We start from the raw sequence: 14,718 nt of genomic DNA, 5'->3' as shown, positions 1-14,718 counted from the left end.
TTTGCCTTATTGTGTGCAGGATTCCCTTTGTACTTGTTTTGCATTCACGCAAGTGGGCTTGTGAATTCTGATGTCAGAGAGAACCACCACCTAAAACATAGCTTTTCAATTTATAGAGATTAAAAGAGTAACTCATTTTCAAAGTCAGGTAAATAAAAATTGATTTTAATATGTTCTATGCTTTAAACAATGGCCTTCAGATGCTAAGTATGAGAGCCTTATATCTTCCAGGGAAGATATATACAAGTAATAAGTTTGTCTATTGCTTTAAAGTGACACATTGTATAGTCCCTGTTTATGCTCTACTTAGTGTCTAATACATGAACAAAAAAAATTATGGTGTAAATATTGTTACAAAGTCATGGAGCTGAAGTATCTCATGTTTCTTTCTGGCACTGTGGCTGAAAGTAAGATGAATTTTTATAAGGTTTCAACTGAACCAAACAAATCTTGCTGGGTTATGAAATAATTCAAGTTAAGACAGAATAACACAGAGACTTAACAAAGTTAATTTTTTGCACAAAGAGGACCAAAATGTCTTCTGTACAATTGCCTTCCCAGCTTGTATTCTGAATGCTTTTGACTGCAGTTATGAAGGAGAAATTTTTTTTGCTGTTGATTCTAACATATAGTTTCTTATTTCTCTGCTATCTCCTGCTGTGTGTTCATTTAATAGGAAGATCAGAAGGTTAAAAAAGAAGTATTTATTCTCAGAAAAAAACCCAAAATTCATGACATGAAAAGAAAGAACTACTGAACCAACATAGGATACATACTAATGCCTTGGCATAAGAAGTGAAAGATAAAGAGCAAGTGATGTTAAGGGCCACAGATGACTGTGAAATTACCCAAGAGGACCAGGCTGCAACTAATTTCAAAAGCATGTGGTAGTAACTTGCTTTGTCAAAAATCTTCAAACTAAATGGTGGACTGTTGAGCCCTGAAGCTTGGTAAAAAACTCACTGCTGCAGGGGAATTGGCTTTGAAAAGTAATGGTATCTAAACAAATGTTTAATTTTTCATCACTTCTATCTAAGTTGTGTATGCTCCATCTATGGAAGTGTTGAAGGTGAGGTTGGATGGGGCTTTGAGCAACCTGGTCTACTGAAAGGTGTCCCTGCCCACAGCAGGGAAGTTAGAACCAAATGATCTTTAAGGTTCTTTCCAGCCCAAACCATTCTGTGATCCTATAAGCGTAGAATTCTTGTGCAGACCTATGAACCTGTATGTGACATGACATAGTTCATGATTAAATACAAAACTCTTAATTCTGTGTTATGGCAAACTTATTGTGTAACAACAAATCATCCAACTAACCAATGCATCAATGAAACTGACAAACAAACCAGCCAACCAACCAAAAAAAAAAAAAAAAAAAGAAGAGAAAAATAAATAGAGAAGTATATCCTTGCTATTTTTTCACCATGACTAGAGCAAACAGGGATAATTTTATTTCTCATCTCATAGTAGCTGTTGGACCTTATTGTAGGTTTTAGTAAGTATTCAAGTAAGTGGTTCCTGGAATTTTATTTTATTGGCTTTTTCAGTCAAACTGCATTTCTCTATGATAGCTAAAAAAAAAAAAAGGCCCCAGCCTGATGTATATTGTACTATCTAAATTTTATGTGTGTGAATCCAAACACTCCTGATTACTGTTGGCTTTCTGCTAAGTAAGTTTTCTGGACCATAGCCACTGTTCTGGTTATTTTCAAGTAGATAAGGTCAGCTTAGCTATTCATATCTCCTCAAACACTGCCTTAATTCATAATCTTGTTATGCTCTTTTGCAATATGCAGAAAACTCACTGTATTTTCAATCAGGAATTGACTAAACATTTGAGAAACTACTTACATTTTTAGCATAGCTGGAGTCAATTTTCATTTAATTTTTGCTTTAATAATTTCCTGCATCAATAAGCAAACTAAAGAAAATTAAATGTTATGGGTACGAGGGATGTTTGAAGTGCCCTGTGATGGAAACACTCCTAATTATACAGCAGTCTAGTCTAGTCTTGTGAGTACTTGTGCTCTGTGATGCTGAACTCTGGAACAGGAAAAACTCAGTATGCACACAGTTACAAAGCTAGATGATATGATTTGGGTACTAATGAAAACTAAGCAAAGCTCCCAAGTACTTTGTGTGTGGACGGGTTGCAGTGCAGACTGTAGAAAAAACAACAGCTAGTGAAGCGAGCTTGGATTCTGGAATCAGTCCTTTCACAGTCTCGTTTAACTTTACCGGTCTGTGAAAGAGCTGGTAGATGATTCTGGTGCAAACTCACTTGTTTTGGTACAACTTATGTACCCCTACCACACACACATCTCAGCTTCTGAGACTCTGGCTCCACAAGGAGTAATACTGCCTTACCACAGAGCTGTGATATGCTGATATGCTCTTGGAAGCATTTTGAAAATGCAACTATGTGCGTGTTGTTTTTTTTTTTTTTTTTTTTTTTTTTTTTTTTTTTCTTTTTTTTTTTTCCCCAATTTAGAAGATTCTACAGGGTTGTTAAAGGATTTTTTCAAGCTTAAGGAAAATTTCTAAACTGGATAATTTCCTGTCAGATCAGGACTGAGTGTTTGAAACATTTGAAAAATAGTTTTAAAAGGCATTTAAAAAAAAAATCCCTATCTTTGTCTTCACTCAGTTGTCTTCAACCAGTTGCCACCTCAGCACTGGAATTTGCCCTTATCTCTTTTCTTGTCTTTAAGAACCCAAGAACTGATGACAAGGGTTACCAGAAAGGTGACAATTCTTCAAAAACCTCTGAGTAAGACAATATCGCAGCACAGAAAATTTAACACGCTGTCTCTCCTGCACGTTTTATCACTTTTGAATCAGCAGGCAAAAAGTGACCAATTCTCTTTAGCATGCTCAAAATGCTAATAAAAATGAAGGAAAAAAGTAGGTAAAATAGATGATGGAGAAACATTAAATGAAATTTGTGATTGTGTGATGCCTCCCAAATTATACCAACACAGTAGGGGATTTTATTACTTCAAATGATTGCTGTTTTGAAGGGGAAGGCTGTTGTTTGGGAGTCCTAAGGTGTATAGCAGATGGTACTGCACTGAAACTGTGGATGATATTCACAGCAGAAACAAAAAAGCCTTAAGATGGAATTGACAGGTTGTACAAAAGTGAAAATGCATCTCAGTATCTCAGTATTATTATGAGAAGTATTATGAAAAACCTAGATTAGAATGGCATGTTGATGTACATTTATTAACTAGTGTTTCATTTATTTTAAGCCCATCTGGAATATGTCTTCTCACAAGTAATACAGTGTGATTGCTGTGTTTAATAGTTATCAGACTGGTTATTCTTATTCTTTCCACCCTAGTTATGAGGTGTGAACAGACACTTTGTGGATATTAAAATCAGTGTTTTTCTTCAGGTGATTTTAATTTTGGTTTGGTGTGATTGCTATGAATTAAAGAAAAAATACAGGTAAATAAACTTTTTAAGGTTTTAGTTTATCTGTGTTTGTTTTGAACCCTAGCAACTAAAATAATAATTTAGGGAATAAACAACAGCCAGATTTTGTCCACCAATGCTACATTTGTACAAAGCAAGTTGTCTGACAGTTATATATTCAACATTTTGATCTCTTTTGAAGGTGCCAGGATAGTCTGAATCTTAGCTTCCATAGGATTTCCTCCAGCAGGTGCTTTTATAATGCTGTGTTAATTCACTTTAAAAGTAATAATACAAAGAAAATGGGTTTTTTTAACATATGAGTTTTTGATTTGTAATAAACAACTTTGACAGAATTTGCTTTACCTAGCTTCTGGACAGCAGTTCCAGGAACAAAACTGTTGTCTATGAAGGCCTAGACTTATGGACATCCTAGCACTGAAAACCACAATGTTGTATTTTCAGGGCCCACAAATCGACTCTGCATCTCTGAAGCCAAGGAAGTTGGTCAGCTTCCTACAGGTGTGCTAGGAGCTGTATCAGTTAGCCATACTTTTTAACAACTTAAAGGAGTATTATGTCATTTTTTCTCTTCCTTCCCTCTCCCCCACCCCTTAGAATTCTCATATTATAATTGGCCAGGTTCTCCACTGATGAAAGTATAGTATAATATATGAGTTTGGGCATTCTTTAAGTGAGATTCATGACTGTCAAAATGTCTTCAGAGAAAAATTCTGGATAAAACTCTTTATGCTCTTCTGATGAGAGATAAAATTTATGTTTTATCTATATTTTTTAGAGTTGTCAAGAATTCCCACAGCTAGCCACTAGGCTACAGGGCACTATATGGGTTAAGAAGTTTTGCAGAAAGTATTCTATGACGTTACTGGAATTGAGAGTGAATCTAGAAATATTTTTGTAGGTCATGTAAATATTTATGAGATGAGTATGAAGATCATCCTATGTGCACCTGGAGAGTGCAGATGTTCGGTGAAATATTCAATTTGTATATTAGATTTTCCACTGCCAGTGAAGTTTTTCAGGAAACTAGAAGACTACAGACTTTAATTTCCCTCTAGATAATACATTTTAAATTATTGTAGGTAGAATCACGGAATCATCTCCTTCAATATATGTACCACTCTGCCTTGTTGAAGAGGAAGACCTTAAGTTTCTAGATCTTAAGCTTTTTTCTTTTTCTTAATCTTCCTCTCCTCTCCCCAAACCTAAAAAAAAATCAAACCCAAAAACCAAAAGTAGGCTGTCTAAGTGACCTATGTTTGTTTCCTGGGGCAGCTGGGTTTATTGGGTACCTCGTGCTGAACACTGCTCAGTAGGAACATGTTCAGCTGCCACTCCTCCACACAGCAAAAGTACCATGTGGTGCCTTCACAGCTGAGAGAGCAGGTCCCTCCAGGACTGAAGGAATGAAAAGAAATAAATTTTCTTAAGGATTCAGAGGAGCTTTGCGAGTTTGGAAGTCTAGGCAAAATGGTTTTGTCCTTGGGCACAAGCCACAGTATGCTGCATAAGAACAGAGTTGGAGTGTTTTTCTCTGAGCTGATAAATATTATATTGGAGACACGAGGAAAAGAATAAGAAGCACCCTAATGGTGAGCTTCAGAAAGGTAGCCAGGCATTCTGCGGGCAACCTCCATGCCCTCACATGGATGAACAACTTCCAGAGCCATGCAACACTCTTCCAGACTCTGCAGTCCTGTGTCCATCACGAGCTGAAGGTCTTTGCCATGGTGATATTTGCACAGCAGCATGCACTTATGGCTGTGCAATGGTGCACAGAAGCTGTCATCTGCTGGGCTGGCAGGGCACCTGTGCCACCAGGAGCAAGGGAGCAGTCTGCATGTGTCCCAGCCCTGTTAACTCCTGAGGAGAATCTCACTCCCACTCCATCCTCATTCAGCAGTGCTGCAAGAGCCAGTGCCAGTGAGCTCCCCAACACCTCCTCCACGAACAGTGGAGGAGGTCTAAGCTAGCTGCAGACAACCACAAGCCCTCCCTTTGCTGCGACTGCCATCCCTGCAGAGCACAAAGAGACTCAGAAGGAAGCAGGGGAGTCTGTGCTTCAGCCCTCCATTGCAGCCAGAGCAGAGAAGGCTCCACTGTGGGCCAGAGGAGGACAAATAGCCCCCACACCTCTCCAGCTAATAAGAGGCTGAGACGGCATCAGTTACTTTGGAGGATGTCTTGTGGGCTGACCAGGACCAGACCAGGACTGAGCCATCAGCTGGGAAAGGCACCAGTCTCAAGGGTTTCCAGCCATCCAGGTCAAGCTATTTCAAATAAAATAAGCACATGAAAACTATAGGAAAAGTCTCCTTGTTATGAACAGGTCATATAGTATTGCTGTCCTCACATTTTTTTGCTTTTGTTGATGGGTAGGTGGGGAACTTTGTGGAGGGGATCTTTGTGGAGGGGCCACGCTGTTCCAGATTCTCTTTCTGTTCCCCCTGAAGGCTAGTGCTAGACTTCTCCAGGCCCATTCCTGTAGCCAGCCCCAGGGCAGACATTTCCAACAGGGGGGTCTCCAGGTCCAGACTGTGCCCCACAGCCCATTACCCCAGGCCACTCACGAGCTCTTCAGTGCCAGCCCCTGCCCCCACATCCTGGTTCTCTGCTCTCCTACCAGCCTGTGCTGCCCAGTGCAGCCTCACTATGGCCACGACCAATTCCCTGCCCAGCCTGGAGTCACAACTTGGTGCTGCTCTCTGTGTCACCCAGGGTCATACCCTGCCAAGGCAGGAACTTCCAGAAGTTAATGAAGGAGAAGTTTGAAGTCCTGCTCTTGGGGAGGGAAAAAGCCAGGCAGCAGTACATGCATCAGGCTTCCTGGCTGGTAAGCAGCCAGGAAAAAGCAACCATACTGCTGCCCTCATATTGTGATCCAATGATAAGAATTGCCTGTGCCTGAGTTAAGGTGCAAAAAATACCATACGTTGATGTCCAGATGACAGATGTCAATCTCTTTAAAAGAGACATCTGAACAATGCTCTTCATAATGGACTTTATCTTTTGGTCCTCCCTGGTGAAGCAGTCAGGCAGTTGAACTAGATGATCACCATAGATCCCTGCTAATGGAACAAGTATATTCTTTCTATTCTATTCTATTCTATTCTATTCTATTCTATTCCATTCCATTCCATTCCATTCTTGTTTGATATAACATAAGATAAAACCTAGGAAGGTTTTACAGGAATTTGTGGAAGGGTGTTGAGTCAGGAAGTTTACAGGCATCTTGAATTTCCATTGAGGTTTTATAAAACCCCACCAAACCCAAGCAACTGCACCCAGTGATTTCTGTGCACATGTATATGAGAGATGGTATACACAAGCACACTTGTATATGTGGCTATATGTGATTTCCCTTTGCCTGTATATACTATAAATGTGTTTACACATAAACACACAATCCTACATGTACAACTATGTATTTACTTTTACAAATGAGATCTATTCAAGCTTTGAGGTTTTTTGATTGCAACTGAAAAGCATATAGATTATATGGTAAATAAATTTCTGATTTAATATTTCACAAAACCTTGTAAGTGGTTAAAGCTGTAGCTTATCCAACTGTTCAACCTGTATTATATTCCATATAAAAAAATCAAAGCTGTCATATTCAATTTAGAAAAGGCTGGCAAGAGTAACATTCCTACTTACAGCTCCATAAAGTGAAGCAATAGCTAAATCTTCATAATCTTCATAACTCTTCAGACTAGCTTTGTGTACTGAGGCTTTGCTGCCTAATTAAATTGCAGTTGGCACATTTGAAAATGAAATGTTGAACTCAAAAGTAATTGAGAGCAAGAATGGAGAAACTGGCTGGGAGGGGGCATTTTAATTCTTTTCCCTTGTCTCCAACACCGTGAAGTTTGTAAAAATATTTCATTGGCAAATTTGATGGTGAAAAACCTGTCATTTACCAGCTCTGGACATGATACAAAGCCACCAGGGATTCTCCCTGTACATAGTTACTATGCGTCTAATTGGATGACCCAAAGTTAAACAGTAATGTTCTGAAATAGCTGTCTAGAGCAAATGTCAAGCTGATTCACAAGTGGGTTCTGTCTGCTGCAGTTGTTTCTGTTCTGAATCTCAGCCTTTTTGTCCTGCATGTTAAAAATATGTGGTAGAAAAGACAGTCTCTCGCCTAAAGAACTTGGAATTGAGTTTCTGTCAGTAACAAGCATTAGCTGTAAGCAAAATGTACCCATTAAATTAAGCTGGATTTATTACACCGTTTCATCACAAAAATAGCTCAGTACATCTGAGTCACAAGTGCCATTCGTTTAATATCCTAACCGGTACTGAAATCAATGTTGGGAGGGTACAGGATCCTCTTTCTTACCCTGCTGCAGGGCAACTGAACTCCTTTGTACAAAACTAAAATGGATTGGCTAGGGCCTCTTTGCCTTTTTTTTTTTTTTTTTTTTTTTTTTTTTTTTTTTTTTTTTTTTTTTTTTCATTCCCAGTACTGTAGTCCTTGAATTGGGTTGGTACTTTTGGAAACATTGGGTTCAAATGCTTATTGCTAAGTAGAAAGTGTTGTGATTAACATTATAGATTGAGTTCCTAATGCTAAAATTTTGTAGAAAGGAGAAAAGCCACTTCATTCTGAAGACAAAATCACCTGTTGTGACTTTTGTTAAAGCAAACACATGCTTATGTGCATTAACCTAATAAAAACACACATGTGTGTTTGCAGCTTGAAGTATATCTGCTGTCTTGAGAAACATTGTTAGGAAAGTTGTGTTTTGTCAGTCTCCGAGGATTTACTCTTCCCTAATAAAACAGAAGATCTCCTAGTAATGTAACAGAGCAGACCTTCTGGAGCTGTGGAATCTATCTTGTGAAATCAAATATTTATGGGTTTGGGCAAGATTTTTAGGCTTGTGTTTCTGAATATGAGGGAGCAAACATTGCTAGAAGGTCCTCTGTGGATCTCAATAATAACTTCCTGGAGGGATATTTTTGAAACCATCATCTTCAAGAGTTAGTGAGTTAGTAACTCCACCACTGGAGTTGACTCGTTTGTGTTGGTTTTTCCTTTCTTTGTTTCTTTTTTGCTTTGTTTGGTTTAGTTTTGGCGGTACTTTTTTCTCTGAATTTGTTACAAATTTGTTTAGGACACTATAAATGGCTCTATCCCAAGTTTGAATGCATTACACTTCAGCCAGAATGTTAGTTTAGGTTTTGATATATTGTATTCTATAGATCTTGTTTGTTCCAGCAACCAGAATGGTTACAAACCATTCAAATTTTTTTAATTTCTTTTACGTAATAAGTCTCCTGTTATCTATCCCAGGTGTGATTTCTCCTGTTCGGTTTTAAGCCATTTGAAGCCTTCCTGGCCTGCAGGTAGTCATTAATATATTGTCTGCTTTAGAAACCATTGAATTTAGGAACTATTGAGTTTAGAATCTATTGAAATCTCTAAATTTGTAGGATTTTAAAAATAGCAGCTGCTTTTTAGACACCAAGAGCTACATCCTTTGTGGGAAGGGGTACAAAGAACACAAGAGTCTTCTAACCCACAGTCTTGGAGTTGTGGATGACACAACTGGTTTTCAGCAGACATGGGGTCTGCTGAATGTCTTTTTATTTGGCTATTTAATGTCTTTTTGCTGGTCAGGCAAGTTATGTAATTGAACCTCTTCCTTCCAGTAAAAGAAAAGAACACATGATGAGATCTTTTCTGAGATATAAACATAAAATAAATAAAAATTGGAGTAATGCTTCCTTCTTTCTTTTATTTTTAATTGCATTTTTTATTATTTTTATTTTTGAAGTGGAGGTGTTAAGTTTGTCTTTTGCAACTGGAGGCACAGTATGACAAGTCGTATTGTTTGGATGATAGAAGGAGAAATATATTTTGGAGATTATTTTAAAAATATTTGTGTTACATTCTTACATCTAGTTTGGGTGAAATAAAAAAAGAATTTTTTTGTGGTGTATCTTACATAAGTGAAAAAAAATCACATCCCATGATTTTAAAGACTATCAGGCCTATAGGTATCTGTGGGTTTGGTGAAATATTTGGCTCTGCGGTATAAATGATTTTTTATTTCTGATTTAGTAAGCCCAAAACTCCTGTAAAAATATTCTTTAATGCAGCTCTGTGCAAAAGACTTTTAGGAAGATTTGGTTTTGTGCTCTTATTTTAGGATAATTTTTTGTTTATATCTGTGGTTTCTATTTCATAGTGATTTTTCTGCTGTTTTTATGATACCTTAGCCAATTATCTTTGCTTCTGTTTCTAATTATCCTGAAGTCTAAACCTTTTTGCAAATTAATATTCTGTCTGCAATCACTGGTCTTGTGCAGTATGGCACATCATACACAAATTTTATATTGTAATTGTGAATCCAGTCTGCATTATTGTCTGCTTTTGCAAGTTGTCATTATCTACTACCAGCTTTGTTCCTCATACTAATTTATAAGTTGATGCTTGCATTCATATGTATGTCAACACGTGAAGCATATGCCTGTGTATATTTCCTAATGTCCATGTTGACAGGATGCATTGCTTGGAAGCAGTAGTATCACACTTAACTTTTTCCTGCTTGTTAAGTTTTCTTCCTTCTGTAATTGTTGGATGCCTTCCAGCTTATTGTAAATTCTTCAAAAGCTTTTTTTGAAGCTGGATGCTGTTAGTTGACTGAACAGTAAAAATTGGATACTTGTTTAATACAGATAGCTTTTCCCTGAACCACTCTGGGAATTTAGAAAGAATCCAATTTATATGTTGCTCTTGGAAAGCCTTATTTCTATTTACAGTATAATTTGCAAAACCATGCCATCAGTTAAATTCATGTTCTTTTTTCAGCCTTTCTGAAAGTTGCTTGCAACTATATTTCTGCTGGAGTAATTGTTAAAGACACAAAAAGAAAAAAAGAAAAGAAAATCCCTGAATTCCTTACAAGTCTTTTTGTTGTTGTGTTTGGCTTTTTTCCCCATTATTTCTAGCATAGGAGATCTATTGTAAAGAATAATCTTTGAAAGCAAGTGTTAGTTCATAGACTCAACAGAAAATAACAATCCTGTTTGCAAGAAGACTTTCTCTAGAGTGGTTTTGATATTGTATTAAATGGCTCATTACTGTTAGAATTGTTTGTCATGAAAAACAAGGATATGACTTTTTTGAATGTTACTGATCTATGTTTCTGGCATTTGCTGTGATGTATTGAACCAGTTGGTTTCCCTTATTAAAAAAAATTCTCGCTTTAGCAGGTCTAATATATTGTTATTAATCTGATCACTTTCATAGATTTCAAATATTGCTAGATTACATAAATTTAAAAAAGCTTTGTACAGCTGGATTGAAGGAACATTAGTACTACTGGCAGTTATTAACAAAACTTTTCCAAAACATAGCCTAAGCCAAAAACCCCATGTGATCAGACATCTGTTAACTTCATACTTCTACTGGCATTTCTGCAAGATGCATAGAACTCTCTCTCACCTTTATCACACACAAATAAACCCATATCTTTCTCCTGCAGATATCTTAATTTTATTCAGTCACTAAATTAGATTCACTATCTACAAAATTTATTTCATTTTAATCTATTAAAGATAATGAACCTGGTGCTGCAATGTAAATAAAAGGTTAGGAACTAGAAACTATATTTTTATATATATATTTTTATTGCAAATTGGCTACTTTAGATGAACTCTGACATAGGTATTCTATATTGTTGGGGTGAAAAATGCAGACTAAGAATGCCTGATCCTCATACCTCTAAATTCATAAACTTAAAATCATTATTATTTTCTGAATAATAACGATTGCGTGACTGTCCCCAGGAAATACCTGGGGACAAATAAAATTAAACAAATATTATTTTTTTAATATTAAAACCTCAGCTGAATCTGGGAAGAGCATATTTTGGTATAGAAATGCAGGTTTTGAAATTATACAGAAATTGGTTTAGAGAAAACAGTTTCTTTGATTTTATTTTTCACATTGTGTAGAAAAACTTGATCTTATCAGCCAGTATCTCTAACATTCCGACCAGCAACTAAGCTGGTCATTCACTCACTTTCACTCAGAGGGGTAGGGAAGAGAGTCAAAAGAGCAGTAAAGCTGTGCAAGCAAGCAAAGCAAACCAAGGAATTCACTCACCACTTCTCACAGACAGGCAGGTCTTCAATCATCTCAAGGAAAGCAAGTCTGCACCATGCATAACAGCCACCTGGGAAGGCAAATGCTGTTATTGTGAATGTCCATAACTCTAAGTGTCTTCCATTCCTTCTTCTTACCACAGCTTTTTGTTACTGAGCTGGTCCTCATGTGGTACGGAATATCCACTTGGTAAGCTGGCGTAGGCTGTCACAGGCATGTCACCTGCCCCAACTTCTTGCTCAAGTCAGTTTGCTGGGATGGGGAGCAGAAAAGGCCTTGACCCCGTGTCAGGGCAGCACAGCAGGAATGAAAACTGCCTTGTATTGCCAACAATAAGCACAGCACAAACCCAAAATGTAGCACCATAACAAGCTAGAGTGGAACATTTTAACTCTCTTCCATTCAAGACCACACAGAGACAAAAGCTCTCCAATGCCATCCTTCAGTCCCTTAGTGTCTTTTCATTCAGAACATTTAAGGAAGTTAAGTTATAATTGCTGTTATTTGTAAATCACCTAATGAACATCCATGTGGTAGAGCAGGAGAGGACAGTGTGCAGCATATTTTTAATACTTTGGTGAAAGAAAAGTTTGGTTTTTTTCACTTCCTTCAGAGATTAAACTTTTTTGCCAATCTGAAATTGTGATTCTGTTTTGTTTGCTTTAGGGCATGCTGCATGGACAGTCAGCCAGTGTTCCCTGCATTTTTAAATTTTTTAGCCAGGAAACACTCAGATATTACAAATGCATTTTTGCTTCAATTATGAATTCTAAAGGTTTTCCACTTAGGATTTTCTACAACAACTCTGTCCATATCTCTTACTATAGATTAGCAGGCTATATTTGTTTAATTTTTTGTGCCCCTAGTGATTTCTATTTTTCTTCTCTTTTGATTTCTGAGGTATTTTTGTGTGGAACTGATATTTCTCAAAACCTTTGACATCTGCCTCCTCCCTCTTCTACATCTCTCCTTTCTTACAGATGGATAATCTCCTCCACACTTACACCACGCAGCTGCTGCAGTCAAAACCAAGCCCAAGGAACACAAAGGCACCTGTGGAAAACCACAGTAACAGTAACAAATGTCCTCCTCCTTGCTGTGTGAAGACAGGTACAGAAAAAGGTGCAAGGATAACCAGCCACCCACCCATCCAACAAACCTGCTGTCCACCTCTCAAGCCATGTTAAGAGAGGGCAATAGCCATACAATGGTGGAGGACCAAGAAAAGTACTCTAATCTTTACTTTATGCTCTCGCCTCCATCCCAGCCAAAAATACCTGAGGGGTTTCAAGATGCTGCCATGTTTCTCTGGTGTATGCCTGTGGTTCAACACTAAAGGAAGTATAGATTTTACATTTAATTTTTTATTTGTTTTGCATCACAGTATGAAGGAAAAAAAAATCCATCTAAATTTTCAGTTACTTGCTGCATCAGATCTTGCAGGGTAGCAAGCTTTAGAGCAACAGGTTTGATTTCACCACCAAATGTCATAGCTCATTAAACAAGAAAATACTGCTATCTCTTGCAGAAAATGTTATGAAACTTATATAGTAACAATTTGATCCTTCTTGTGTATGTATTCTCAAAACAATAGAGATGAAGACTGGGATGTTTGAAGAGTACTTGACACTAGTGAAATTCTGCTGTTGTTTAGGTAAATGGCAGATTTGACACAGTCTTCCACAGAAGAACTGTGAAAGTTTTTGTGATGAAAAATTGGTTTATTTTTCTTTTTATTTAAGGAGAAAAAGGAAATATATATATTCAAATAGAAACAATTTTTGTGAGTACTACCAGTAGTGCATTTGTAGAAAAGTATATTGCTGACAACAGTGGCAAAGTTCTAGGCTGCACAGTCTGGGGGTATTTTACCTGCCTCTAAATGTGCTCATTGACCTCTACAGAGCTCTACAGCACTTTATGAAGCACTCAAGTAGGTATCAGAGGATATGGTGCATCATCTCAGCAATTTGTCATTTCTTTACACTGTGCTAGAATTAGTCAATTGATTGGAATATGACATTCTACTGTGTTTGGTAAGGAAGCATCCTCAATGCCTGTGTAGATGCCCATCTGTCTTTTTGGGATAACCTGCAGAATCGAAAAGCAACTTTTCCAGCAGAGTAGAATACATGATTTCCTGAGGCTTTGCTTTGTAATGTTACACTTCATATATGGATGGGATGCACACATAGGTTTCTGAATACAAATAGTTAGAAAGAGTTTTGAAAGCCATGGAAACAGCCATTATCAAGAAAAATGAATAGTGTAATAAAATATGTGATAAAATCAGGTTAATTTCTAACTTTTTAATCTGCTTCCTCTGTAAAGAACGCTGCTATCTATCCCTCTTGAATAATATCCTTCTCCCAATAATGTGCAGCCCCATAATTAATAAAGATATGTGGAGAAGGATGGAAATGTACCTTGGGAGCAACTTAACCTTTTGACTAACAAGTGCTGTTAAACTCATCTAAAGTGCTGTTAAATGAACTTAACGTGTCTGGGAGATTACTCATGGATCAAGGCAATAAGAAACTTCTGAGCAGTTTGAGCATGTGAGTTGCCCCCATAATGTAAAGTTCTGCACAAAAATATCAGTTGGTGTGCTTAGATGAGTATTATGGCCTTGTTTCCATGTCAGAGTACTAATGTATTTTTCTACGTCCTCTGGAAACAATGTTATTGTGGTTTTAAACTTGAAAGGAATCCTGAGACAAGTTCAGATTTTTGTTTGCAGTATCGCTTTTGTTGGGATAGTACAAAACTCAGTAAACCAAATTTCTAGAAGCAGAATGGAAAAGAAAATATTTTCTGAATTCCTTAATTTCCTGGGAAAAGGTCTAGAGGGTACCTTTTGTCAGCTTAGAATACAGCTTAGCTGGCTTAGGTCACTGATAAGTTCTCACTTCTGTTATTTACGGTCTGTTACTGTTTACTGTCCAGTGCTATACAAGAACAGAATACTCTTGCTGTCTTTTGATCTTCAGCAAAACATCATTTGAATATTATATTTTATATATTTTTTATATTTTTTTTAAAATATACAGATTTATAGGATTTTTTCTTTTATTATTGTAGTAGTACCAAGACCCATCTATTCCAGCCAAACAAATCCATCTGAGAAGTCTGTTTTCCATTGCCATATATGTCTAAAC

Source organism: Passer montanus, unplaced genomic scaffold (assembly GCF_014805655.1).
Source record: "Passer montanus isolate IOZ18808 unplaced genomic scaffold, ASM1480565v1 scaffold7, whole genome shotgun sequence".
In the NCBI taxonomy this organism is placed as follows: Eukaryota; Metazoa; Chordata; class Aves; order Passeriformes; family Passeridae; genus Passer; species Passer montanus.
The sequence above is the reverse complement of the archived record's forward strand: the minus strand, read 5'-3'. Positions refer to the sequence as shown.